The 26,852-nt window shown below is 28.6% G+C and overlaps 1 protein-coding gene across 1 annotated transcript in view; it reads left to right on the top strand.

Annotated features, from left to right (window-relative positions):
- The first annotated feature begins 6,170 nt into the window (after nucleotides 1-6,170).
- Nucleotides 6,171-26,852, top strand: part of LOC142330573 (putative inorganic phosphate cotransporter) — a 134,498-nt gene continuing 113,816 nt past the window's right edge. Inside the window, exon 1 of the mRNA XM_075375953.1 lies at nucleotides 6,171-6,435. The gene's annotated coding sequence lies outside the window, so the exon portion shown is untranslated. The remainder of the gene's footprint in view (nucleotides 6,436-26,852) is intronic.

Here is a 26,852-nt window from a genome sequence, read left to right as displayed (position 1 = left end):
TTAATAACTCGTTAACAGTAAGCACCTAATACATTTCATTACCTCATATTTGATTGCAGAAGACATGAAGACTTGCTTTGTTTTATAATAATTGCACAATAGATATAAAAAATTCTTTTCAGTTTTTATAATTTTTTTTTTTGTTATTTGATCAAACAGAAGCACTAATAAAAAAAAAATTATTAAATAATAAAAATGAAAGATAATTTTATTTTACAAAAAAAAAGTAAAATATTCCATATTTAAAGGAAAAGAAAATTTTATTTAAAAAAATTAACATACCTATATTTTCAAATTTTATTAAAGAAAATATATTACACTCCAATTATTTTTTTACACAATATGATGCTCTATATTAAGTAAGGTCTGTACTTTTAAGTGGGCAATACTCTAAATTCAAGGTTATGATATAATTAGATAAGAACAGAGCAGGCCAAGTGAACACGTGTTTCCCACCACTAGGTGAGTACACTGTTACAGTACTGTACCAACGGAAGTTCTTAAATATCTAAAGGGTTAGTAATGATTCTTCTGTTGATTTACTGTCACCAGGAACTGATATGATCATAATGTAGAGGTCCGTATATTTTAAGGAAACATTGTGGCATTTTTTTTTTTTAACGCAATAAAGATTACAGAAACTTAAGGTATCAATAAAATATTCTATTTACTTCATTTTCTTTAAATTTTATACAGTATATGTTGTTTTTTTGGGGTTTTTTTCTGCAAATATTTACATTCTGTCCTTTAAAGTTTATTTGATTAACTCTTCGTATTGACATTTTAATTGTACTGTAAAAGAGTAGCATTTCTTTACACTGGACTGGTGTAAAGTTGATAATTTTTAATAAAAAGTAAATGCTTGTAATATGTTTGTCATTTAATTGTTCATTTAACCTCTTATAGCAGAATAAATATCTTTGATAGAGAAAGTATCAATGAATTGAATTTTTCAATTTACTAGATATCCCTCTAAAACACAAATTAATTAAGGTACTTTTGATTTCAATATCAAACACAAAGTAATTTTTTGTATTTTATACAAAGATTAAAAGATTTAATACATAGATTTGAAAACTGACTCCCTTTTACTTTCCTAGCATCATACTCTAGAGCTAGGCTGCAAGAAGAAAAATATAGTAATCAGTCAAAAAATGGAGTATGGGCTTTTTTTGCATTTCTTGATGTTTCATGACCAAGAAACCCCAAAAACAAAAAAAGTTATGGAGAGAGGGGTAATGTTCATATGTATATATATAATGTTCATTTATATATATATATATATGTTGGTGTGCTTGAAGTCTTTATAACTTTTGATTGGATGAACCGAATTTGATGAAATTAGACACAGAGACTGGTGTATATGGGGCAGTTTGTTGGAAAACTTTTGGGGTCAATATCTCCAAGGGGTGTGGTAGATAGTTTTTTGGAGTCAATTTTCTCAAAATTTTGAAACATAACTCTACTTTAAATTAAGCTCACTTGCATGCTTATCTTATTATAAGCATAATTTTGTTCTGAAATTCCTCTTTTCCCAAAAATCAAAAACGCTGGTGTCGTTTTATTTATTGCATATTTTTAACCAAATTTTTTTTTATATCTTCCTATGCACAGTAGTGCAACTGACCACAAAATAAAAACACTTTGGGGTAATATTGGAGGTGAGGGAGCCGATCAAGATTTTAAAATATTGATTTTTTGAAATTTCCAAAAACTTTTTTGTGTATTTACATGTATTATTTTTCCACATTTAAGAATAAATAACCAATTCCATGAAGTATTACAACTATGTTGTCGGCTTTTTAAATATGATTAATGTAGATGGTTTTTTTAAACTTATCCACTCTTCATTAATATTTGTATCCTCACTGTTTATGATATCCGTTTTTAGATAATCAAGAGCACTCTTTGGTATATAGCTAAATTTTGAACTATGTTCTGTTTGGGTCATTATCTACCAATTTTTAAGCAATTTCATAAATTGGAGGAAGTTCTTAATTCAACCAGTATGATTTTTTTAAATTTATTTATGCACACAAATCATACTTACATTCTCTGAAAGTAATGATGTTCACTGTACAACCAGTACTAGTGGTGAAAAGAGATTACCATAAATATTTCATTCATTTTTGTGAGCTGTGAAGTAGCAGCAGGAAACCACTTCTCACATTTTGCGTAGCATGGGATGATTGTTATTGAGAAGTGTTATCTATTTTTATTAGTGACTTGTTTCTCTTATATATTATTTTTAATCCTTACATTATAATACATACTGTACTTATTCTTTACTAGATATACCAATTTTGATGATTTTTTTAAAGTTCATTTAGTGGTCCTGTTGTAAGCTTTTTACAGATAAATTAAATGTAAAATTATTTTCAATGACAACCTAATTTCTCTTCACAAAAGGAATTTCATGTAAAATAAATAAAAAAATATATATATTTTTTAAATTTTCTATAACACTCTTCATTTAACAATTGGAGGATTATTTATATCACATAAACTAAATTTATTCTTATATTCACACTATTTTGACACAAAAATTCAGGAAATACAACTGAAAAACATAAAATAAAAAAATATATATTTCCAAAAAGCTCATTCAGTAATCTGTACATGCTTTTCAATGCATTCATCTTCTTATATTCATCAACATGTAAGTTCCACACCTTTTTTCAAACAATTTTTTTTGTAGGTTTATTCATATTTTATAAATAAAACTACAAACTGTAAAACTATTTTTTTAAATAATAAAACCAATGTCAAAAACTATATATATATATATAAATAACATCTTTTTAAATTTTTCTTTAAAATGAACCAAAAAAACAAGAAAGCGCTTAAAGACGATTTACAGACAGAATTTCTTAAATAGAAGAAATGGCTATTTCAATTTTTAGCCAGTCATCATCAGTAGATAATGAGGATAAAGTATATACAGAACTTTATAATATAAATAAACAAATTGTATGAAAAACAAGTAATATTTTTATCATTTTATAAAATTGAAAACAACTGTTGACCAATAAAAAATAAGTAATCTTAATAAAAAATTTAATCTCCATTTGATACAGTCCACTATGAATTAATGCACTCTCCTTATAAAAGGTAGGATAAGATAAAATTAATTTTACCCGACCCTGTTTTTAGAGACAGGATGAACCATAGATTTATCAAAATTATATTCCCTCAATTAAAAAAATTTAAAGGAAGGAATATAGATAGCTATTTTGATTTAAAATTTATTTAAAAAAAAGTAATTTAAATATTGTTATCCCATCTTTATTCACTAGTAAAGTTTCTGCATCATTATTGATTAAGTAATGTTTCCGACTATCTAATCTCTGTTGATTACAGATTTTTGACAATATTAAATAATTTTTTCTATTCTTATTGAAAATAGAAAAGATATATTATTATATCATGGTTATATATATTATTACATGGGAAAAGGAATTGTCACAGCATTTTCCTGGATGGATCAAGGGAAAATATGATCAGAGCAAAACAGAAAATATACAATTATAAAATAATTTAATTTTTAATTATAATTGTTTAAAAATTTCTTGAAAATATTGTTTATGTAAAATAAAATCTTTTATTTTTATTTTAAATAAAAATGGTTAATATAATGATTTAGAAATGGTTTAATAATTTACTAAAAATGGCAATGAAAACATAATAAGGCTCTTTCTTGTAAGCCAAAATATTATGTTGAGACATCCAAAAACAGTTCTGGATATTTTTATTTTTAAGAATAAATGATTTTCTTTTTTTAACAAAGAATGCACATTAATAAATATTGATAAAAGATATTTTTATTTTATTTTATGTAATATCAGGTTACAGAGTAACACAGCACAGTGACATGATGTCAACAATAGATGCCAAGGCACCTGTACACAGTCTGAAATGTATTTGTAAATGTACCTGTAATTGTATTGTCTTAAACAGACTCAAGCGGTAAATGTGTAGTCTTGAACAGACTCAGGCTGACCATTCCTGAGACATGTGGTTAATTGAATTCCAACTACCAAACAACACCTTTATCCACGATCTAGTATCCAAATCCTTATAAAACCGCTCAAAACCTTTATTAGATTTTGAATCTTAGAACTCTTGATTTCAAAATTAGCTGATTTACAATGATGAGTTCACCACTAGACCAACCCGCTGGGTTAACATTTTTAATTTTATAAATATTAGTCTACATGATTCATACTTTTGGGTGCCAAACAGTGATCTAATAGCCTGTTTCTGTACCTTAATAAGTCATTCTGCCTTTTTGAAGAAGCCCTAAGAGACGATATTATAATTTAAATGGTAAGCTTAATGAATATTTAATAATGATTATTAGCTTAGCAGTTATTATAAAAGTGCTTCAATAAATCCATAAAACATTTTACAAACAGGAAAACTTTAAATGTCAAACATAACTACTTAAATCTTTAAATAAAATCACTTGTTAGAAAGAAATTTGTAATTTTAATCGATGGAAAAACATCAGTAAATTTTTAATTACATCAATCTTGTCAAGTTTAATTCTTTTAAACTTTTTAGCATTGAGAAAGTTAAAATATGTCAAGTTAAATCACATAATTATTAGGTAGTACACCTCGTAATAACTTTAGTGTGTGAATGTGTGAGTATGTATTTCTTTGTGGCCACTGTATTATAGGAGATTTCTTAACATCATAAAATTACCACATTAAAAAAATGTGCTCAATAAAAGTTGCAAACTTTTTGGGAAAATATTTATTGAGTAAGTTATTTTTCACAATGATTTTCTAGATATTTAACCACATTTCATCGTACTCATTGGTAAGTTTTTTATTTTTAGTAAATTTAAAAACATTAAGGTTACATTTTAATGAAGATATAAAGTTGTATCTTTTGTAATAGTCGTATAGTTATTTTTCAACATAGCATATAAATGCATTAAAACAATCATCTTCCTTTTACCTACATTTTAATTAATTATTAGTGGTCCCTTGCTGCTCTGCAGTGTTATTATTACAAATTAATAATAATGTTATGTATTTTTAAAAAGTCAGCAGAAAACCAATTACATTTACAAAAGTCTCACCCTCAGCACTATTGTTTTTCTATTTCCTATCCTACCACAGTTAAAATGTATGTTCAAAACATATTTCCAGTATGCCCAGACATTCTACTGGACGGCTTGAGCTGATTTTTTTTTTATTCCGTTCACAACGGCCCGCAGATATATCATCAAGCATCGGTACTTCTTCATAATGATTTTCCAGTGAGTAATAACCTCGGAAATTTCTCAATTAAGGAATAAATGAGGATTGTTTTAGGATTTCTCATAGAACATTCAAATTTGGGGTCGGATGACGCTTGATGACATATCTGTGGGTCATTCCGAACAGAATATAAAAAAAAAAAGTCTATTAGAACGCCCGGACGGACTGGAAAAAAGATTTTTTAGTATATTGCCTGCTCAAAACCTACTTCCAGTTCGTCTGGGCGTTCTGCTCGACGGATCAGGCTGATTTTTCTTTATTCTGCTCGGAATGGCCTGCAGATATCTCATCAAGCATCGCAAGATCTTTTCTTGATTTTCGTGAGAGAAATAATCTCGGTAATTTCCTCAATTAAATAATAAATGAGGATTTTTTGAGGAATCTCAGAAGGAACTTAAGTTTGAGGTCCGATGACACTTGATGACATCCGTGGGATCATCCGAGCAAAATAAAATAAAAAAATCAGCCTATTCCATTCGGCAGAAGGCCAGAGTGAGTTGAAATAAGTTTTCAGCCCAATTTTTTAAATATATAAGATGATATATCTTATATGTCACAGGAAAAGTTTACTCAAATAGAAATTATCTAAATATTTTCTTAAAATATTAACATAAATGTGAAAAAATTACCTTTCACAAAATATAACACAGGGGTTGACACTTTACGTTATCTAGAACGGGATTATGGAATAATGATAAAACATATTCGTTTCAAAATAACTGGAACTAACATAACAGACACAGTCGGTTTAATTCCTTATCTTACCTTAATTTTTGAGAGTCCTTCAATGTACAGACACATTGTTATCTATATTTCTCTCTATCTCTCTCTTTTCCCCCGTCTTATTGCGCCGTGCCGCCTGATCAGGCGGGAGTTAACCGGTAGCAAACGTCGCCGTTCAACTGTTCTGCACTTCGCTTTCGCTCATTCTATTCGTACTCCCAATCAGTCTCGCGTCCGTTATTCCTCGGTATAGGTCTGCTGGGTGAATATGATTCACGGTATACTAACCGACTGTGTCAACATCGAATCGTGTTTTCGCTTTCATTGTAACTTTAACTGTTCTATTCTATGTTGTTTTTAAATCATAATATATAAAATAAAAGTGCTTTATATTTGTTTTATTATTTACAATTAATTATAAATCTACGCTATTTGATTAAAAGTAAGTAAAACAATGTTTAATTGTTAATAATAATTATTTATATATATTACATGTACAGTTAAGTCACTCGTATCACAAAATTTTATTTTTTTTTTATCTACAAAATCCAAACGAATAATATATGTATATATTTTTTTTAAATCCATAAAGAAGAAATTTTGTTTAAAAAAAACACCATCGCAAACTAATTTAATAAATTATTTTTCCTTAAATTTAAATAATGACCTTGTAAAAAGTGTATACGTATATATATATATTATTCTTTAAATTATCATATGAGTTGTTTAACTGTGTCATAATTGTTTTTGTTTTTTTTAACAAACAATTTTTATTTATAAAGCAGAATATCCGTTCGTGCGTTTGAATGAATCTGCCGATATAAATATAAATGCCAAGAACCACTGGCCCGAAATATTCTTTTACTACTTTATCGATTTGAACTTTGAGATAAATTTACTGGTAAATTTATTTTAATTCCATAATTGTATGAATTAACCAAAAATGTTTACATTTTAATTTTGTTATTTTTTCTTTAATATATATTTTGAATTGTCTTATTTAATTAATATAACACAACACGTATACGCTTGTATCTGAATAATATTCTTGTAATGAGCGATAATATCACTTGTGGCTGAATAAATAGAAATGATACGGGTCAATCAAACAGCTTTTATCTGTATCATTGTATCATATATCAGGAAGAAAACACAGATATGAGTGTAAATATTTGTTTACCGCATATAAAATTTACAAGATTATTATTATTATTTTAAACTTACATTGACGTAAATCTACATCAAGTCAATTCTGAATATATCATAGATTTAATATACAAGTTTATAATTTCTAAAAACTATTATTTTTCTTGAAAATATTTTCCCGGGTTGAAAATTTTATAGACTATCTTTTGTTTTGTTACTTTATTTTTCTGAATGATGGGTTTTTATACCCAACTTAGTTAGAAAAACTTGTTTTTTTTTGTGGGGGGAATCGTTTTATAACCTTGTTTGTAGTTTCCATTTGCTGTACACCCTATTTGCAAAAATTTTTACTTTTATTTCTATTCGCTTATAGCCTTTTTGAAAAAAAAAATACGTAATTTTTTTTGGTAGTTAAACTACCAACATTACACATTTGTAACATTTACCAACATTGTAACATTTCATTGGTTTTGATTTTCGGGCGATAATAAGTCCAACCGGTTGTTCAAAAATATAATAATAATTTTAAAAATAAAATATATATATATATTGGTAAAAATACAATTTTTCTTGGTTTCTTTTGTTAAAAAGAATGAAGAAAACTTCCATTATTTCAACATTTTCGGTGTGCCCTACGGTCACCAATTAACGCGTAAATAGAATTTTTCCGATGCTTCAATGAACATATATATAAAAAAACACAAGTTAATAATGTAATGTCATCTTTGTTCTCTAAGAAATTTTTATAAATGTTTATTTAATTTCGAATGGAGGTCTCACAATGAGTTTTAGTGAAAATAAAATTTCATGAATAAAAATTTTAAAAAATTTACCTTTTAAAAGGAAAAGAATAAAAATTTTGTTAACTTTTTTTTTAATTTTGAACGGGAAAAATACTCTTAAAAGGATTTATAAAATGCGTAAAATTTATTTTAGCAAAAAAATTAAATGGCAGAATATAGTACTCGAAACAACGTTACATAAATATGGGGGGGGGGGAACTCTAAAAAATATTAAAGATAGAAAATATTTTAAAATTAGTATTTATTAGAATAATATCAAAATAGAATAATTATTTCTGACTATTAATCGTAACTGTAATAATTATGAAAAACAAACAAAAAATAAATATGTTTTTCTTTTTTTTCTTACAGACATTTTTTCAAAATACATTAAATTAGTTAATCTAACAAAATAGATCTCATTAAAGTTACCATCTCATATTAGCCTACACAGGCACCCGAATACAACATAAAATGTATAAATAATATTAAATTTCTCACCACCGACCAACTTACTGTATCCTGAAAAAAATTCCCCTAAGAAAAGAAAAAAAAAATCGTCTAACTATTTTTTTATTGATTTTTCATAATTACTCTAGGTAGATATGTACAATTAGTAGTCAGGTTTTATATGTTTTTTTAATAATTATTTTATTTAGTGTTTTTTTGTTGTGACCATAACTTTACTATTCAGTACAATTCAATCAACTAGATATGATGCTGATTTAATTTTTTGTTTTTTGAAACATTGTGCTACTTAGATAGAAATTTGAATCGTGAACAGCAATGCAACGCAACGCATACAGGCATACCTGTAGGTGGACGCTACCCGCGATATATTCCTTCTTCCTTTCGCTGAGCAAATTTTTCTGTTATATTTCGAGAACGATGAATTTTTCGAAGAAATCACTAAAGCCAATGTGTATTTCATTTTTATTGAATACCATAAATAAAATTTGATTTGAATAGCGTATCTTTTTTAATTGTTTCTCCCCCCCTTCGTGTAGCAGGGGGGAGAGAGTCCCGCTGCTAATTAAACCTTTCCGGTTTTACTTCCAGATCGAACACTTGTTACATTATTGTGAAACTACAGAAGGAAACAAACAGACATACATAACAGTTACACATTACACCCCTCTTATGTACGCAATCGGATAAAAACAAAGAATTGCATAATTTCCGAGAATTATGTAATTTCTCATGAAATTTAATTTTCCCGGAAAATTACCATATTAAATATCTTATTTGTAACTCTGGTTACGAGAGCGTCTTTCTCTGTAGACTATTACTTAGGAAGAAAATTGTTAATAAGCCCTTAATAATTCGTGGATTCGCTTCGGCATAATTTCGTCTAATTTTAAAACCTATTCTTGTTTATAGAATTTCATTGCCTGCTAATTTTCTTATAAACAACGTTAATCGATGTTGGTGATTCCACATAATCAATATTTTGTGATTGAGAGTAATAATTTAATATATATGATGACAATTTTTATTGAGAATACAAATTTTCTATGGGATTTATGGTTGTCAAACTAAAAAAAAAGTATTATCGATTTTCTTCAAAGGCATATTACGGTACTTACGTATTAGCCCGTCGATCATAACCATAATGATCCCGTAACTTCGAAAATACTTCAAAGTTATGGATAATTAATATATTTTACATATCAAAAATATAATCATTATTGCTTATAAAAATAAATTAACCAAATTTAACCTATGCTCGCTAACCTCGACTAGTTTTGATTATTTAAGTAATAAATAATCGCAATAATTATTGAATTTACTATTTAAATACTCAAAACATTACTGTGTTAATTAGTTAAGGTGTTAGTGAAGCGAGCGTAGGTTAAGTTTGGTTAAATTACATTTATAAGATAAATAAATATAAATGATTATAAAAATGGTAATATAATGGTTATATTGGGTGATATTAACAGTAATTCAAAAGTTTGCAATTTATTGGTCGACGGGCTAATACGTACCCATATTACTCGTATTAACTGTATATAATTCACATCATTGATTTATATTCAGATGTTATCGTTTAAAATTTCATAAAAATTGATTAATCCAGTGTGAAAGATATCAAGAAAAACGTTAATTGACCAAAAAAAAGGTTATTTTCGTTTTTGTAATTTTTTGTTCATCTAATTTGTACAATTTTTTTTTTTAATCATTTAAATAGTACAAAAATGTGATTTCAGACTAGAAACAACAAGAAAGAAAAAATGGGTTTTTTGCCCCCTCCCGTTTGTAGGAAGATTTAAATAAGATTAACACCGTAAGAAAGTATATTATCTTCTTAACGGACATTAAATTATCTGCAAAAATTCACCTACTCTTTGATTAAAATTTTGAGATATAAGGGGCTCATAAGATCCTTATCTTCCTGTCCCCTTGTTACCAAAATAAAATGGCATTAATTCCCTATAACATAAATCATTTCCTTACATTTTATCCAAATTTATCCAACCAATATAGAAATATAAGGAAACGATACATACGCACATATTCTTACCGAAAATTTTCTAATTTTTAAACGCTACAGTTAATTTTTTATTAGAGGTGGCAATGAAAGGTCAAAATATTAAAAAAAATCCGACAAGCAAAGTTTATCCAGATTAGCATATGGGTATAATGTGTATACATGGGAATTATGGTATATATGGTGTTTATATTCTTACGTATTCAATAAAATTATATAGACGGGTAGGTAAAAACAAAAAAAAATATTAACAATCGTTATATTTTTGTGCAATCCCTATTGGTATTACAAACAGCAATTGTTTGAATTTCTATTTGAAAAAAAATTTTAAATACTTTTACGTTTTATAAAACTGTTGTAATTACAGGTAATCCTAATTGGGAAATAGAAGTAGTTTAAATTTTTAACTATCTTTGTGAATTATTTTTTCAGCATAATTATGCTGAAAAAATAATTCAGGTAGATTTCTTACGAAATCTACCTATTGTAATGGGTACCATGATTTGACTTCCAAGAAATTTCGACATATCTTCGCGTTTCACGTCCCCCAGACTCCAAAACCACCGTCAGCTCAACAGTTTATATATATATACTTCACTTTCTTGTTGAAACGATAAGTGCCGTAATTTTGCGCCAATCTCTTTCAAACTGTTTCTTAAAAATAACTCGTCCAAAAATCTCGGTTGAGTTTGTTAACGGCCAAAATCAGACCATGCGGGGTGGAAATGGGTTTTTTTTTAAAAAAAACAAATATCGCTATAACGTTCTTATTAAGTAAAATATCGAATTTGTTTAGTTCCTACTATTCTTTGGATGAGGACCTAAAACTTATCTAAGTAAAGTTTTTTGAAATCACCAACCATTGGCTCAGAGGGTGGAAAAATGTGGTTTCGAAAACAAAAAAAAGTCATACCTCGCTTAATAGACACAATATCGAATCGGTTTAAAGTGGTTGTTAGCCCTCTAAAAATTTCCTAAAACTTTTGTCTGAAACAAGTTTTGATATGACCAACTCTTACGGTAAGGGATGTCCAAAATATTGCTGGAATTGTTAGAAGATGGAGCTTGTCATATGCTAAACATGTGAAACTTTTTTCACATGCAACCATTGTTGTATTGAGTAAATTTGAAATTTTCTTAACTTTAAGGTAGAAATGTTTTATACCCCCTACTTAGCACCCGTGAAATCTACCTCCGCCCTTCGGCGTGCCAAAAGCGATTTTTTTTATTTTAAAAACGTTTATGACGAACTCATATTAGGAATTCTGTGGCATACTTAGATTAATTTATTTTAGCACAACTTTTGGTGTAGAATTAAAATATGTAATTCACTTTTTTGGATAGTTAAGTTCATCTTATCTTAAATTATAAATGAAATATTTTAACTAATTTCTAATGATTGTACACTCCATAGAAATAAATTTAAATATGTTATATTTTTCCCAAACATCTGTAATTACATTGGTTTTTAACGGTACCATTTATTTTGTCAGAATTATTTGATATTTTTATCGTGAATGGCAACACCGTCTCTTCCAAGCTAGGTTAAGATTATGTAATTTAACAGTTAGCTAGTAACGACGACCGACATTCATGTATCACGGACGACGCGTAAACACCTATAAAAAACCCCCATTATTAAAGTAACAATAAGATTTGTTGCCGATAATTTAATATCATAACGTAGAATATTTATTATTTTTTTAATGCTCATATTATAGTAGAGTTGTAAAATAAAAAAAATATCTAAAAAAATGATAATAATTTGTGATATTTTATTTTTTCATAATTTTTTAACTCGTAAATCTCATATAAGAATTTATTTATGAAAAGGTAATAAAAAAAAATAAAATTAATAAAAAAATACGAAGGTCAAATCGGTAATCGGACTCCAGAACCTTCTATGTAACAGTTCGTTCTTGTGATTTTGTGAACGGGTAATTTAATTTACCAATTAATTTAATCAATTAACAATCACAGGGTAACTTTAAAAAATAAATTAAAAATATATTTGTCGTAATTTTTAAACTCTTATATACGGAAAAACATACTCTTATATACAGAATTTTAATTTTTAAATGTCAATTTTTATTTTAAAATAAAGAAATCTATAAAAATGTCATCGCATTCCGTTCAATTATCAGATAAACTTATCGTTTGAACGAGGAAGCACGAAATGACGTAATGACCGTATTATATCAGAGCTCATGCTTCGCTGAGTTAGTTAATGCTTAAAAAAATATTTTTTCTTGCTTTTAAAGTTTATATTGTCAACAAAATCTACTAAATAAACGCTGTCTTGCTTTAAATTTAACGATTAAATAAAATGATAAACAGACTGAAATATGGAGAGTGTATAAAATTAGATTATTTTATTTTCTACTGTAAACAATTTATTTTAAAAATTTGAAATCTTTAAATTTGCTACTACTTAGGAAAACAATTAAGTGGAAAATTAAAATATATAAGTACGCAAATAAAAAATTATGTAAAAAAAAAATTATTCTACTTTTCGAGTATAATTTTGAGATACGGAAGCATGGTGATCGTATCACTCTCTAATTGTAACCAAAAAAGACATCAATGACCCGTATTCAGAAATAATTCATTGAATAAAACATCACAAAAAACGATGTGTCCAATCTGAAGATATTAAACAAAAAGATAACTGACGAAAAATAAAAATATTTAACCAAAGTGGTATGTATTTATTAAAGCGATTGGATCACCTGATTCATACAAGAATGTTACTTTGTGTCCAAAAACAACAAAAAAGTGCATTTTTTCGCCACCTTTTTATGAAGGTTTGAATAAGACCAAAGATAAGAAAGTATCTTACTACCTAAGAGGCATTACATGAGAAACGTTTACCAATCCTTTGGGTAAGATACAAGTCCTGTGAGATGTATTCTTCTCCTAAACCGATTATAATCAAAATTAAATGGCTTTAATGATCACATACACAGAAATTATTTCTTTTTTTACTTCCTTGTACGAAGTAAAGGAAGTATTGTGATCGTGAAAAATTTCGGTTTCCAGATTTTAACGGAAATATCCATTTTGACCATCTGTGTATCCATTTTGACTAGTTTCGGCGTGACGTCTGTACGTACGTATGTATATATCTCGCATAACTAAAAAACGATTATCCGTAGGCTGTTGATATTTTTTATCTAGGACTATTGTAACATCTAATTGTATACCTCCCATTTTGATTGCAATCGACTGAACTAAAATTGTCCAAAAAAGCCCAAAATCCAAAAATATTAAATTTTGGACTTTTCTTAACTGCAGTAATAAGCTCTCATTGAAAGCTTTTTCATTTTTTTTTATTTTCATTGATTCCACAGTTACCACCAAATAAAATTTGAATTAATGAAATATTTGGATCTTAGGGCAAGGCACATCGATTTGAATCAGTCTTCATCTCCTTTTTTTCGTTTAACTTCTTTTTTAATTTAAATAATACTGATTTATTAATAATTATTAACCTCCGATTGTAAAAAGTTTTACGATGAACAATAATTCAATAACAAAAAAAAATATGAAAAAATATCAGAAGTTTTTAATGAAATAAAATTTTATGTACTCATACTTTTCATTTTTTTTTAAATGTTTAAATATAATTTTATAGGCGTACAAGGAAGTCGTGTTAGTCCACATCATATTTTTTGAAAAAATATTTCCCAATTGTTTTCATCTAGATTTTTTTATGTAGAAAAATACAGAAGGTTTACAAGTATACAGTTAATAAATAATACAATGGTAAAGAATAATTAATGATATGCGTATTAATAATGAGATAATTATTAATAAAAATTATAAATTAAATTATTAAACAAATAATTTTCAGATATTATTAGAATACAAGATGACTGAATGAGAAAATCGACAAAAAAAAATAATATTGAAATAATTGGCGGCGAGGTAGCATCTCAGTTTTTCATCCGGTGGTCGTCGGTTTGTATCCCCCGATCGGGCATATCATTTTTCATAAGCTAAAAATTTCCATTTCCATAGGGTAAAATGACCAAAGTAGTCGATGTCCATCATTTCAAAAAAAAAAATCATGATTAAAGTAATGACTAATAGCCATAAAAGGCCCGTACTGTAGAGAATATTTTAGAAAATATTCACGATAATTTTGTTATATATTTTTGAAGTTATGTGAATTTTCAAAGAGTAACAAGATTCCCAGGGTTATTTAATCAGAAATCAAAGATACAATTGGAACTGTTTTACGTAGACTGATTTCGTATACCATTCTTCTTGGGCATATGAGAGAAAAATCATTCTCAAAACCACCGTTCTCAATTAACACCATTAAAAAATTTTCTACATTTATTCGATTATTGAATGATTAAATACAAAATATACAAATTGGTTATTGGTTATGGCATTTTATATAATCAAAAAATTATTTGTTTCGGTTTCCTTACATTTACTTTTTTATTGGAAATGTCAGATTCATTTTTATGTTTTAGACTAAAAGAACAATTTGTACTGTTGGTTTTAATAAAACTATTGTCTAGCCTTGTTGTGTCAAAGTTATAACAATACATTTTTTAATGAGATTTCATTGTAGATAATATAAAAGTAAATATACATTTTAAAATATATATGTTTATAAACTCGTTTTTTTTTTTAATGACGTCTTTCCCGTAATGTTTTCGTTTAAAATATTAAGTTATTTTAAACATAATTGAAGATAAGTGATTTTTTTTCCAAAAAAAAATCAGTTTTTCTGAACCAAAACAGTACTTATACGTATTGTTATACGTATACGTACAACTAAAATATAATTTTACAAGTAATTAAAAAAACTATTTTAATTAAGTTTACTATTAAAGACAGCACAAAAGTAAAATAAATAAAATTTACAATATATAACAGAAAACGTTTATATTTTTAATTACAGTTAAAATGTTAACAATTATTTCGATTTAACTGCTCTTTTAAATAAACTCTATGTTATTGTACGTACTCTCTCTCTCTCTCTCTATATATATATATATATATAGAGAGAGAGAGAGAGAGAGAGAGTTATAGAGTTGGGGGAAAGATTTCTTCATTATTTTAAAGCAAAAGTAAAATAATTTTTCTTCTATGTTTCAAATAAATTTCATTAAATTAAATATATGCCGTTTTTATTGGCCACCTTATGCCATTTTTAAGGTAAAATCATAGTCCCATTACTGTAGAACTACTGTGTTTTCTAGATGAAAAACTGAGAAGTGATTTTTATAGGCCTCTTTAAAGCCAACATTATTCCGTTAAGAGCGTTGTCGTACGGAAAATAGAGGTTAGAATTAATCAATAGTGATCAATAGTAATCATAGTGATAGTGATTTTTTTAATTGTTTGATCAATCGGTTCAGCTGATAGTCAACAATTCCTTTTTTTATCCCACCACATACACGCGTGCGCGCGTTTGACTTTTGCCGTCATTAATTTTTTTGCCGTCAATCCTGGCTTCGGCTCCGGTTTGCAGAGCTTCACCTTGCTTCGACCCAATCTTTTTCATATATTATTCTCCTATATAAGCCATTTTTCATCGCCCATGTAAATTGTTTCAAAAATGAATCGATTCGTTCCGTTTTACCAACGATTCGAAGATTGAAATTTGATCCATTTAATTTTTATTGTTGTATCATATGACATCGAAAAAACAAGTTTTGTTTTTGTATACAGTTTTGCTCAAACGGTTCAAAACTGTTTTGTTTAGTTCGTTACTGACATCACACTGTTAATGTGCTGATCTTGCTCAGTCTTTTCCATGTGTTTATCGACTTTTTCAATCATTGCCCGATCAGAGCGAGGAGCATCATCTCATCATAATTTACAGTTTGAAAACATTTGAACCAGCTTTGTGACACAGGTGATACCGTATCATATTCATCAACATCAAAAAATCTTTTAGCAGCCTAAGTCGAATTCTTCCCTTTTAGATAGATCTCATAAGAAAAATACCTATTGTAATGGATACCATGATTCGACTTTCGAAAAATTTCGATATATCTTTGCGTTTCACATCACCCAGACTCCAAAGCCACCGTCAGTTCAAAAGTTAATATATATATATTTCACTTTTTTGTGGGCACTATAACTGTCGTAATTTTGCGCCATTCACTTTCAAATTGATACGTAAAATATAACGACCCAAATTCTCGGTCGAGTTTGTTAATGGGCAAAATCGGACCATGGAGGAGGAAATAGGGGGCTTTTTCGAAAAAAACAAAATATCGCTCTAATTTTCTTATTAAAAAAAACATCGAATTTATTTTAAGTTCCTACTATTCTTTGGATAAGGACCTAAAACTTATCTAAGTAAAGTTTTTTGATATCACCAACTATTGGCCTAGGGGTTGGATAAAATGAGGTTTCGAAGACAAAAAAAATCATACCTCCCTTAATAGTCACAGTATCGAATTATTTTAAAGTCCTCTAAATATTACTTAAAACTTTTGTTTGAAACAATTTTTGCTATGATCAACCCTTATGGCAAGGGATGACCAAACTGTTGCTGAAATTGTAAGAAAATGTGGCTTGTCGTATACTAAACATGGGAAACTTTTTTTTTACATGCATCCATTGTCGTGTTTAGTAAAGTTTTTCTTAACTTTAAGGTGGAAATATTTTTATCTCCTACTTAGCACCAGTGAAATCTTAACCTTTCACTTTCAACCAAACAACTTGTCGAATACTTCATTGGACGAGTCTACGCACTAAAATATATATATTTTTTTTAATTTTTACTTGTAACACAAATAACTAGTTTTTTTTTTCAAAATAATAAAAAAATCAAATTTGTTGGTATTTGTGATGAAGTAGGTAGCGTCTTGGTCTTTAATCCGAATGTTTCGGGTTCCGGATTATAAGCTGGGCACATTAATTTAAAACTGTCCGTATCTCATTGTATATAAATGTTAAAATTATGTTAGTTTTCTATGATTAAATCAAGCTTAGAAAGACTCAGCATAATTAAACCTTAGTTCTGTATTTATTTACATTGAGTTTTTTTATATCAGATGGAAAATAAAAAAAATATTTGTAATTTTCTTTGAACTTTTTCTTCCAGCCTGACCTCTTTTCTTATTATACATCTTTCATTCAAAACTTCGAACTAATTATTAAAAAAAAAATTTGTACTTAAAACAAAAACTTAAATTTAAAATTTAAACTATTAAATTTTTCTTTGAAATTGGTTATTGAAATTTCAATCGACAAAATTCAAAATCAACTTTAAATATAGATGGTTGCATTTAGGAATATCTTTGTTTTCAACGTGCAGCTGAATGTTGCCGCTCGGGATGCTTGATTATTGTACACAATGAAAATTCCGTTCACAAGAAATAATTACCAGACTCATCATGATGACGAAAATCTTGTTCTAACTTTGAAATACTTAAATAAATCATAACATTATAATAAAATATTATGTATATAATAAAAAATTCAGTTCATCGAAACTAAAAAGTATACTTTGTAAATATTCCGTAATTCCTGCTAAAAAAAGGCTAGGCTGTTATAAATTAAGCTTTGCATTATTGTTAAGTTTAAACGTTTTAACGATGTAGTATTTCTAGTACAAATGTATACTTTTACTTGATACTAGGTTTTTTTATAAATATAGAAATTATAGAAAATAATTTTATTTTTTTAAAATAAGTATTTATATTAATTGATTACCAATAAAATCGTATATCTGCCAAGTGAAACCAAGTACCTCAGTTTGTCTTTTTATAATTTTCATAACGTTGTAATTTTATTTTAAAATTAATTTTAGTAACCTTGCAGTCCCAAATTATTAATAATCAGGTATTGTAATGAATTAATATTTGTTCTCTCGTTAATTTTTTTCTTATAATTCATAGAAAACAATGATTACCAAGAAAAATAAATTATATGGCAATTATTTTCATATTTTTCCTTATTTCATTTAATATTAACATATTTAAGCCTAATCTATGGCTTAATTATGGAGTAATGATGATTACTCTTTAAAAAAAATTAAGATTGAAATAAATATCGATGTATAATGGTTTTCTTTTCTCAAAGATAAATTTAGATATTGCAATTTTCTTTACGAATTATATAAACTCTTATCTTTCGACTAGGTTATATAATTGTATATAATAATAATTAGTTCTTACCTTAAGTTTATCGTGTTTACAGCTTATTTTACCGTGTAATAAGATAATAAGTCAATTTTAAATATTAACGATAATAGGAGAGAGGGAGAACACGGGATTTATTGCCCCTTTTATACTTTATTACGTCTAAACTTATACTAATCCTTTCTTATTATCACATATTCTGTTAATACTTCACGCTATAAAATTGTAATTTCCCACTCTTTACGTCTAAACTTATACTAATCCTTTCTTATTATCACATAATCTGTTAATACTTCATGCTGTAAAATTGTAATTTCCTACTCTTTATCGTTTAGAAAACTAAATTCTCTTCTTATCAATTATTCATGTTTTTGTCTAGTTATTAGGTAATAATTTATAATCATCTTCTTTAATATTTTACTTCAAACTACATTATTATTATGATAAATAATAATAATAATATTAATTAGCTATAATATTATAATAAACTATAATATTTGACACATTAAAAGAATGCAAAGTTAACGAAAAATTCATAAATTGAATTAAACTCACTTTATTCAACATGTATCTAAAGTCAGGTTTCTAGGTAAAGCCAGCGCACCAAATTTTTCAAATAAAAACAGGACTAAGAGAAGGAGATAATTTTTCACCAATGCTTTGCAATTTGGTTTTAGAGAAAGTTAAGAAAACGTTCTGAAAAATAATGACTTAAAAATGCAAAAATACGAACATAGAATTAGAACATCAAGAAAGAATATCTAGCTTTTGCCGACGATTTAGCACTCTTTTAAGAATCAGAACAAGAAGCAATCAACCAAATTAACCAATTGAAAATGTAGCTGAAAAACAGGCTTGCAGATCTCCTTTTCAAAGACAAAAGAAACAAAGTATGATAAAATTAAGATCAAAAACCATTTTAAATATCGTGGAGAAATAATTAGTTGAAACAGAACAGGTAAATTAGTAATCGAGATCAAACACAAATTAGAACAACTAAACTTTTACACAAAATATATTTACAATAAAAAGAACTTTTCTATAAATACGAAATTAAGGCATTATAGCATAATTCTAAGACCAGTACGGCATGAAAACTATAAATTTAACTGAATAGAAAATCAACTCAAGATAGAAAGAAAAATTTTAAGAAGGATTTATGGTCCAAGAAGGTCACAGACTAGATCAAATAAAGATATATACGATAAAATTGAGGACATGGAAGTAAAAATAAGAAAATGACGACTAAAATTCTATGGACGTATAATCTGAATGAACAAATCAAGGCTAAACGAACAGATTTTCAATAAATTCTGGAATTATTTGTCATGATAGTTATGTTAGATAGATGAAAGAAGTGCTCAAAAAGTCAAACGTTACAGAAAATGACTGACTAGATCGATGATTTTTTTTAGTTAAAGGTTTCTGTAAGTGATAAGAAAAAATTGAGCAGAGGAGAATGGACTGCAGAAAGAAGAGCTAATCAGTCCGAAAGAATGAAGAACTTCTGGAAGAAATTATATGAAATGATATTTGCGTGGTTATTGAAGACCTATCCGCGGAGAAAAAAAGTTATAATTAAAGATAATGTTTTGAAATATAACTAAGCGATAATAATTTAGATTTTCGACCAGTTTTAGGAATATACTCTTTATTAATATCCTTCGTGAAGTTTTACATCAATTTTTAATTATTAATCTCGGTGTAACAGCTGTGTATAAACTGTTTTGGATGTATAAAAATTCTTTCTTTTTCTATTTCCTTATAATATTAAAATGTGTATCTTGATTTATACTTGGTTTTCCCCTAAAGATAAAAGCAGGTTGCTTTTTACTTCCTAAGTAAAGGAAGTTTATTGCTATAAATTTCGGTTTTCAGATTTCAACAGAAATATTCATTTTGACCATCCCTGAATCCATTTTTACTAGTTTCGGCGTGACATCGGTACGTACGTATATATCTCACATAACTCAAAAATTATTAGTCGTAGGATGTTGAAATTTTGAATTTAGGACTGTTGTAACATCTAGTTTTGTACCTCCCCTTTTGATTGCAATCGACTGAACCAAAACTGTCCAAAATAGCCTAAAATCCAAAACAATTTGGATTTTGGACTTTTTCTTAACTGCAGTAATAAGCTCTCATTGAGATCTTTTCAACCACATATCATAAGCGGTACTTATTTTCATTGGTTCCAGAGTTATAGCCAAATAGAATTTTAATTCATGAAAATTTGGATCTAACAAAGGGGAAGGCACATCGGTTCAAATCCGACTTGATGGCTGTACTGTGTAAGGAATATTATGATAATCAAATTATGAATGTCGGGTTTTTTTGTGGACTTGAAAGTTTTCATGACTTCCATTGGTTACACAAATGGTGAGTACATTTAGAAATTAATAAAAAAAATCTAAGTGTTGCTTTTTTTCGTCCGTTATTGTTTTACTAGATAACTTCATGCGGGATTAACCTATACTTATGAAATTTTGTGCAATTACTTCTGAATATGGATCATTGATGCCAATTTTATACAGTTAATAATAACGTACTGCAGGATGAAACTGATATAAACTGAATCGGCCACCGGATTGGTCTAGTGGTGAACTCGTCATCACAAATCAGCTGATTTCGAAGTCGAGAGTTCTAAGATTCAAATCTTAGTAAAGACAGTTACTTTTATACGAATTTGAATACTGGGTCGTGGATACCCATGTTCTTTGGGGGTTTGGTTTCAATTTATCACATATCTCAGGAATGGTCGACCTGAGACTGTACAGGACTAACCTTCATTTACATTCATACATATCATCCTCATTCATCCTTTGAAGTAATACCTTACGGTGGTTCCAGAAGCTAAACAGAAAAAAGATATAAGCTGTTTAAAATAGAGCCATAAAATCCAGATTTTAATTCCACACTAAATTTGCGGGCTTATTTAAAAATTAACCTACACTTTTGTAGCGTCACTAACATCGATTAACATTTTTTGTAAGAAAATCAGCGAGCAATGAAATTGCAAAAATAAGAATATTTAACTAATTCAATCGAATAATTTGTGCTGAAGAGAATTCACGTAATTATTAAAGTTGGTTAATAATTTTTTTCCTAAATAGTAGTTCTCAAGGTTGAACCTTCGGTAACCAGAGTTGCATAACTTCGATGATAACCTGGATACTTTTGTAATTTTTTTTTTTTTTTTTTTTTTTTAACCTCCGGGACCACCGTTAGGTATTTACTTCAGAGGATGAGAGATGAATGACAATTTTTGTAACGTGTGTGAAAATGCCATGCCTGACCGAGATTCGAACCCGGGACTTCCTGATGAAACGCCGAGATGCTACCACTCGCCCGACGGAGGCCGGTACTTTTGTAATCTAGACTAATATGTGGCATATCTTTGTGCCATATACCGAACGAATCTTTTCTTCCAAAGACATCATTGCAGAATCAACATTTAACAAGGTTTTTTCTTCTCGTTGATGTTCTACTTTGGTTTAAATAAACAGTACAAGGAAGACAAAGAAAATAAGTTTAATCCCTTAATGCTGAAAAATAAGATAGAGGAAAAGAGAGAGAGATTTCTATGATCCAACTAGATGATCAAAGTTAATTCAAGTCGAACCTCCGTCCTTTGGCCGGTCTCCGTGGCGCGAGTGGTAGCGTCTCGGCCTTTCATCCGGAGGTCCCGGGTTCGAATCCCGGTCAGGCATGGCATTTTCACACACGTTACAAATCATTCATCTCAATCTCTGAAGCAATACCTAACGATGGTACCCAGAGGTTAAACAAAAAAACGAAAAAAGAAGAGTTAAGTCCAGCCTTTTTTTTTCCTTTGACCATTCTACGTACTGAATACGTATATAATATCGGCTTCGAAACCGGTCGACTCGATCAGGGGGAAGTTATTTATTTTCTAGTGATTCTAAGCGTCGTTTACTAATGTATTTCTAAGGCGATTCGGTTGAAAATATCTACTAAGTGCTGCCTAATACATTTTCATACCAGTGAATGACAAAATTTGATAATCAAGTCAATCTTTTCAACTTAATCATCAAATTTCTCTCCTTTAAATCAGTTAATTTCCATGAGTACTTTTCAGAAATATTAATTTTCCACTTGTTAATTTTTATGTATTATCTTTAACCTTTAAAAATGTAATGTGAGATTAATTTGATTATGTTAAAATTAAATTTCTTGATTTATAAGGACTTACATGTTTTAACCCTTTCAACAGTGTCTTACATAAAGATACTTTTACACCTTACAATATTAATGCACTAATAACCTGTAGTCAGTATTATCTTATTACTAGTTTTTTGTTACACTGTCTTTATTACAAATGTACTTTACAGTATTTAAATATATACTTGCCTTGAAGGTCATAAAATGTCACATAATGTTTTAAATGAAGATATATATTCCACTTCGCAATATTTTTCTACGTTTGAACATTTATTACAAAGATAAAAAGTTCTTTTTTTTCACAGCGCTTGTTGATAGACCTTTATCAATATTTTTATTAATACTGCGCTATGCAGATTACGATTACATCTTTTATCGTAATTTTTTGTTAAAAAAAATTTGGTTTGTTTATAACATAAATAAAAAATGAAAGAATCTCTTTTTTATATATTTTTCATTGAAATAAATTTTATAATAAATTATTAAAAAATTATTTCAAATTCCTAAATAATTTTTTTTTAACTTGTAGAAATAGTTATAATACTTCTTTTTTTTGTATGATTCATCAGACTTTTATTTCAATCACATCAAATTATTCAGCAATATGTTCCCTTTATAACTATTTATAACACTATTTACTAATATTTATGACTATTTATAATTATATTTATGAAGCTTTCAAATATAAATCACAAGTAAATGTTTACATTAAAATAATATTACTGTTCGTATGTAATATATGATAAAATATTTGTTCTTACATTCTATTTTATTTCGGTTAAAAAATTCAATTTTATTCACGGTGAATCTTTGTGCATCATTTATAAATGTAGTAAAGAAATTTCAAATTTTTTTGTAACGAAAATTATTGGAGAGGCATGCTTATAATCAAATTTATTGAAGTGCTTCAGGAAATTTCCAGTACGGTGACCTGGGGCGTCTATAATGCTATCCGGCGCAGTATAGTTAAGGTTCCATGAAATCTAAAATGTTTTATCTTAAAGTTATGTCTTTATCCACGCTAGCAACACGCTTACTTTGAACCGGAGCTGGTTTTATGGTGATGTAAAGGGGTTTCTCCAATTTCTCAACCCCTTGATCATATCTGAAAAGTTCAGATATTTAAGTATTAAACTTGGTACGTAGTACCAATGTAACTTGGTACATCTGTATATAAATCAATTTTTTTTTAACCTCCGGATTCGCAGCTAAACAATTTTTTTCCGCAGAAGATGAGATGAATGCTTTGTAGCTTGTGTGAAAAATGCTTGCCTGACCGGGATTCGAACCCAGGACCTCCGGGAGAGAGACCGAGATGCTACCACTCGCGCCACGGAGGCCGGCTGTATATAAATCAATTAAAAATATTTACCTAAGCTCGGATATATCTGTATACATCGGTTCAGCAACTTAAAACCAAACCGAGTTGGCCGAACTGCAGTATTTGAGTCTTACTTTAACGCCACTACTGGTTGTATGTGTTACTACTCTTGTCTATTTTTATCAATTGTAAACTGTTCATCCTTCAGTTCTGTATAGTTTCGTTCTTTACAGTTGTGTTTCTCTAAAACGCCTAATTCGATTGAGAAAATATTTGCTATAATGGAAGCTTTTATGTTTTCTGTATCCTTTTAAAAAATTCGTCAAGTATTCGTGGAAAATATTCCGAATGCCAGTATCCCATCAAAGAGAAGCATACACGATTCTGTTAAAAAAAATGGTGTACAACGGGGCCGATTTCAAACGCAAAACGAAATAGTTAACCTTCCGTTAGGTTCCAGATGCTATAGCCGATATTCAAAGAAGAATGTCTACCGATCTGAAAAACCAATACATAAGTTGTCACAAAAGAATTGTATAAATACGCATCATGTCGTAAGATTCTCCATGATTTAAATTTGAAATCGTTTCTTGTAACGATTGCTCAACAGCTTAAAAGAACAGACAAACCGAAACATCTTAATTAATACGACTGGTTGTAATTAAGATAATATAATTATTACTATATTTTTTACTAAGAACACTGTAATTTCTATGTTGAGTACCGTTTAACTTTCTTATATTCATTCTTTTACTATATGTTGACACGTTTTGGAACTGCTCAATTGTTGAAACTTCTTGTACTACTAGTACTTTTAAATTCCTTCTAATCTTTAAATACAATTTAGTCAACGTCCCTCCCTTTATTTAATGCCATGCCTCTTATCTGGCCTTCGTCTTGTTTATTTTTTATTAACGGCTACACTTATCTTTTAATTTTATATATTATTTCCTGTTTTCAATAAATTTAGGTTCTCGAAGCAAGTAAGTTTTGACAATGGAGTAGTTCCGAAACGCGTCAACATATAATAAAAGAATGAATCTAAGAACGGTAAACAGATACCGACCGTTTTTGTAAAACTGTCAAAATATTACGGCTCGCTTCTCAAAAACATTATCGATGACCTATCATCAGCGTTGAAGTCCTAGTAAAGCGAGTTACTTTTATCTGGATTTGAATATTAGATCGTGGATACCGGTGTTCTTAGGTGGTTGGGTTTTAATTAACCATACATCTCAGGAACGGTCGAACTGAAACTGTACAAGACTACACTCCATTTACACTCATACATATCATCCTCATTCATCCTCTGAAGTAATTCCTGAACGGTAATTCCCGGAGGCTAAACAGAAAAAGATTAAAAAGATTAAAAGATACCTATCATAGACAGATAGATTATCTGTGTATATTAACTCAAATAGGTTTCGGATAACTGAAAACCCCCACCAGAAGTTTGAGCGCCCATTTTACCGTGAGAAAATCGGTGAATGGTGTGTGTTTTTCTAGTAAACATATAGTGGGGTCAGTCTTTTTTGATCGGACGGTTAATACAAGTGAACCGTAAATGTTTTGGAAAATTCTACGCTCAGTTGATAGACCGTGAAAAAAATACGGCTTCTTCCAACAAGACGAAGCAACGTGTCAGGCATCAAACGATTCATTAGTACGTATTAGTGCGATTCTAACAGAGCAAACTGTCAGCGAGGGCGGTGGTCTCCGCGTTCCTCAGCATTGTCTAGGTGCGATTTTTCCTTTGGAATTGTTTGAAGAATAAAGTTTACGAATAAAATCCTTACACTGTCGATAAACTGAAGACAAGCATTCAACAAGAAACCGACGGCATTCACAACAATGTTTTGCATTTGATCACAAAACGCACACTTCAAAGATCGTTTGTATATCTCTTAGCATAAATAAAAAATTTTATTTAATTTGTCTTTTCGTTTTTTTCATTTCATTTATAGAATTCTATATGTCACAACTGTGTTTAGTCTGTAGTGGTTTTTGTAAGATATTGATTTGCATGACATTTCTCCCGCCACCATCCCATTCGTTGCCCTAAAGTAAAAGACCGAATGCCTGTGCCTCAAACGGCTACTAAGCCTCAAAACAGTTAAGCGACCAGTCCTAACTAGCTCCCGGAGCTAACTTAATTGCGTGAGTAAAAAAATATTTCTGTTTTAACGAAAGTAGTTCAATAAAAGAGAAAAAAATTAATTACCCACCTTAATGTTCTTTATTAGTGGATAAATATTGAACAATTCATAAAACATTTTTTAAAGGCAATTTATGATTTGTTAGACATATATGTTATTAAAAAATTCTAACAATTTTTTTAAATTTAATTATTGTAGAATGATAATTCAGTATTCAGGAAAGAAATTCCATATTTTTAAACTATTAAAGAAAATATTAAGCGCATTGTAGTATGGAATTACTATGCTTATCTAAAATTAGCGGCTCCTAAAATTGAAAAATTCGGCTCGGTTTTACTGTTAACGCTTTTTTATTGTGTAACAATTACCGGGTAGCTTAGTGCAGTTGAAATTTTGAATTAGATTTATTATGGGTTTTAGAATAGGAGTATTACTATAGATTATTAAATCGTGTTAAACGTTTGAAAATTTCAAGGCCTTTGAAAGTTCAAGTCGTTTCAGTATCAATTTTAAATGGAAATCTAGTTTTCATAACCCGAACGTGTATAAGTTTTTTTTTATTCCACTTCATCACTTTTTGTGTCAGATACGAATTTTTAAAATTCTTTTTAAATTTATGATCGAAAATTAATTTTAGTATAATCGTTTACCATAGCGGTTATGC

The sequence above is a fragment of the Lycorma delicatula genome, chromosome 9 (assembly GCF_047948215.1).
Source record: "Lycorma delicatula isolate Av1 chromosome 9, ASM4794821v1, whole genome shotgun sequence".
Lineage (NCBI taxonomy): Eukaryota > Metazoa > Arthropoda > Insecta > Hemiptera > Fulgoridae > Lycorma > Lycorma delicatula.
The sequence above is the reverse complement of the archived record's forward strand: the minus strand, read 5'-3'. Positions and strand labels throughout refer to the sequence as shown.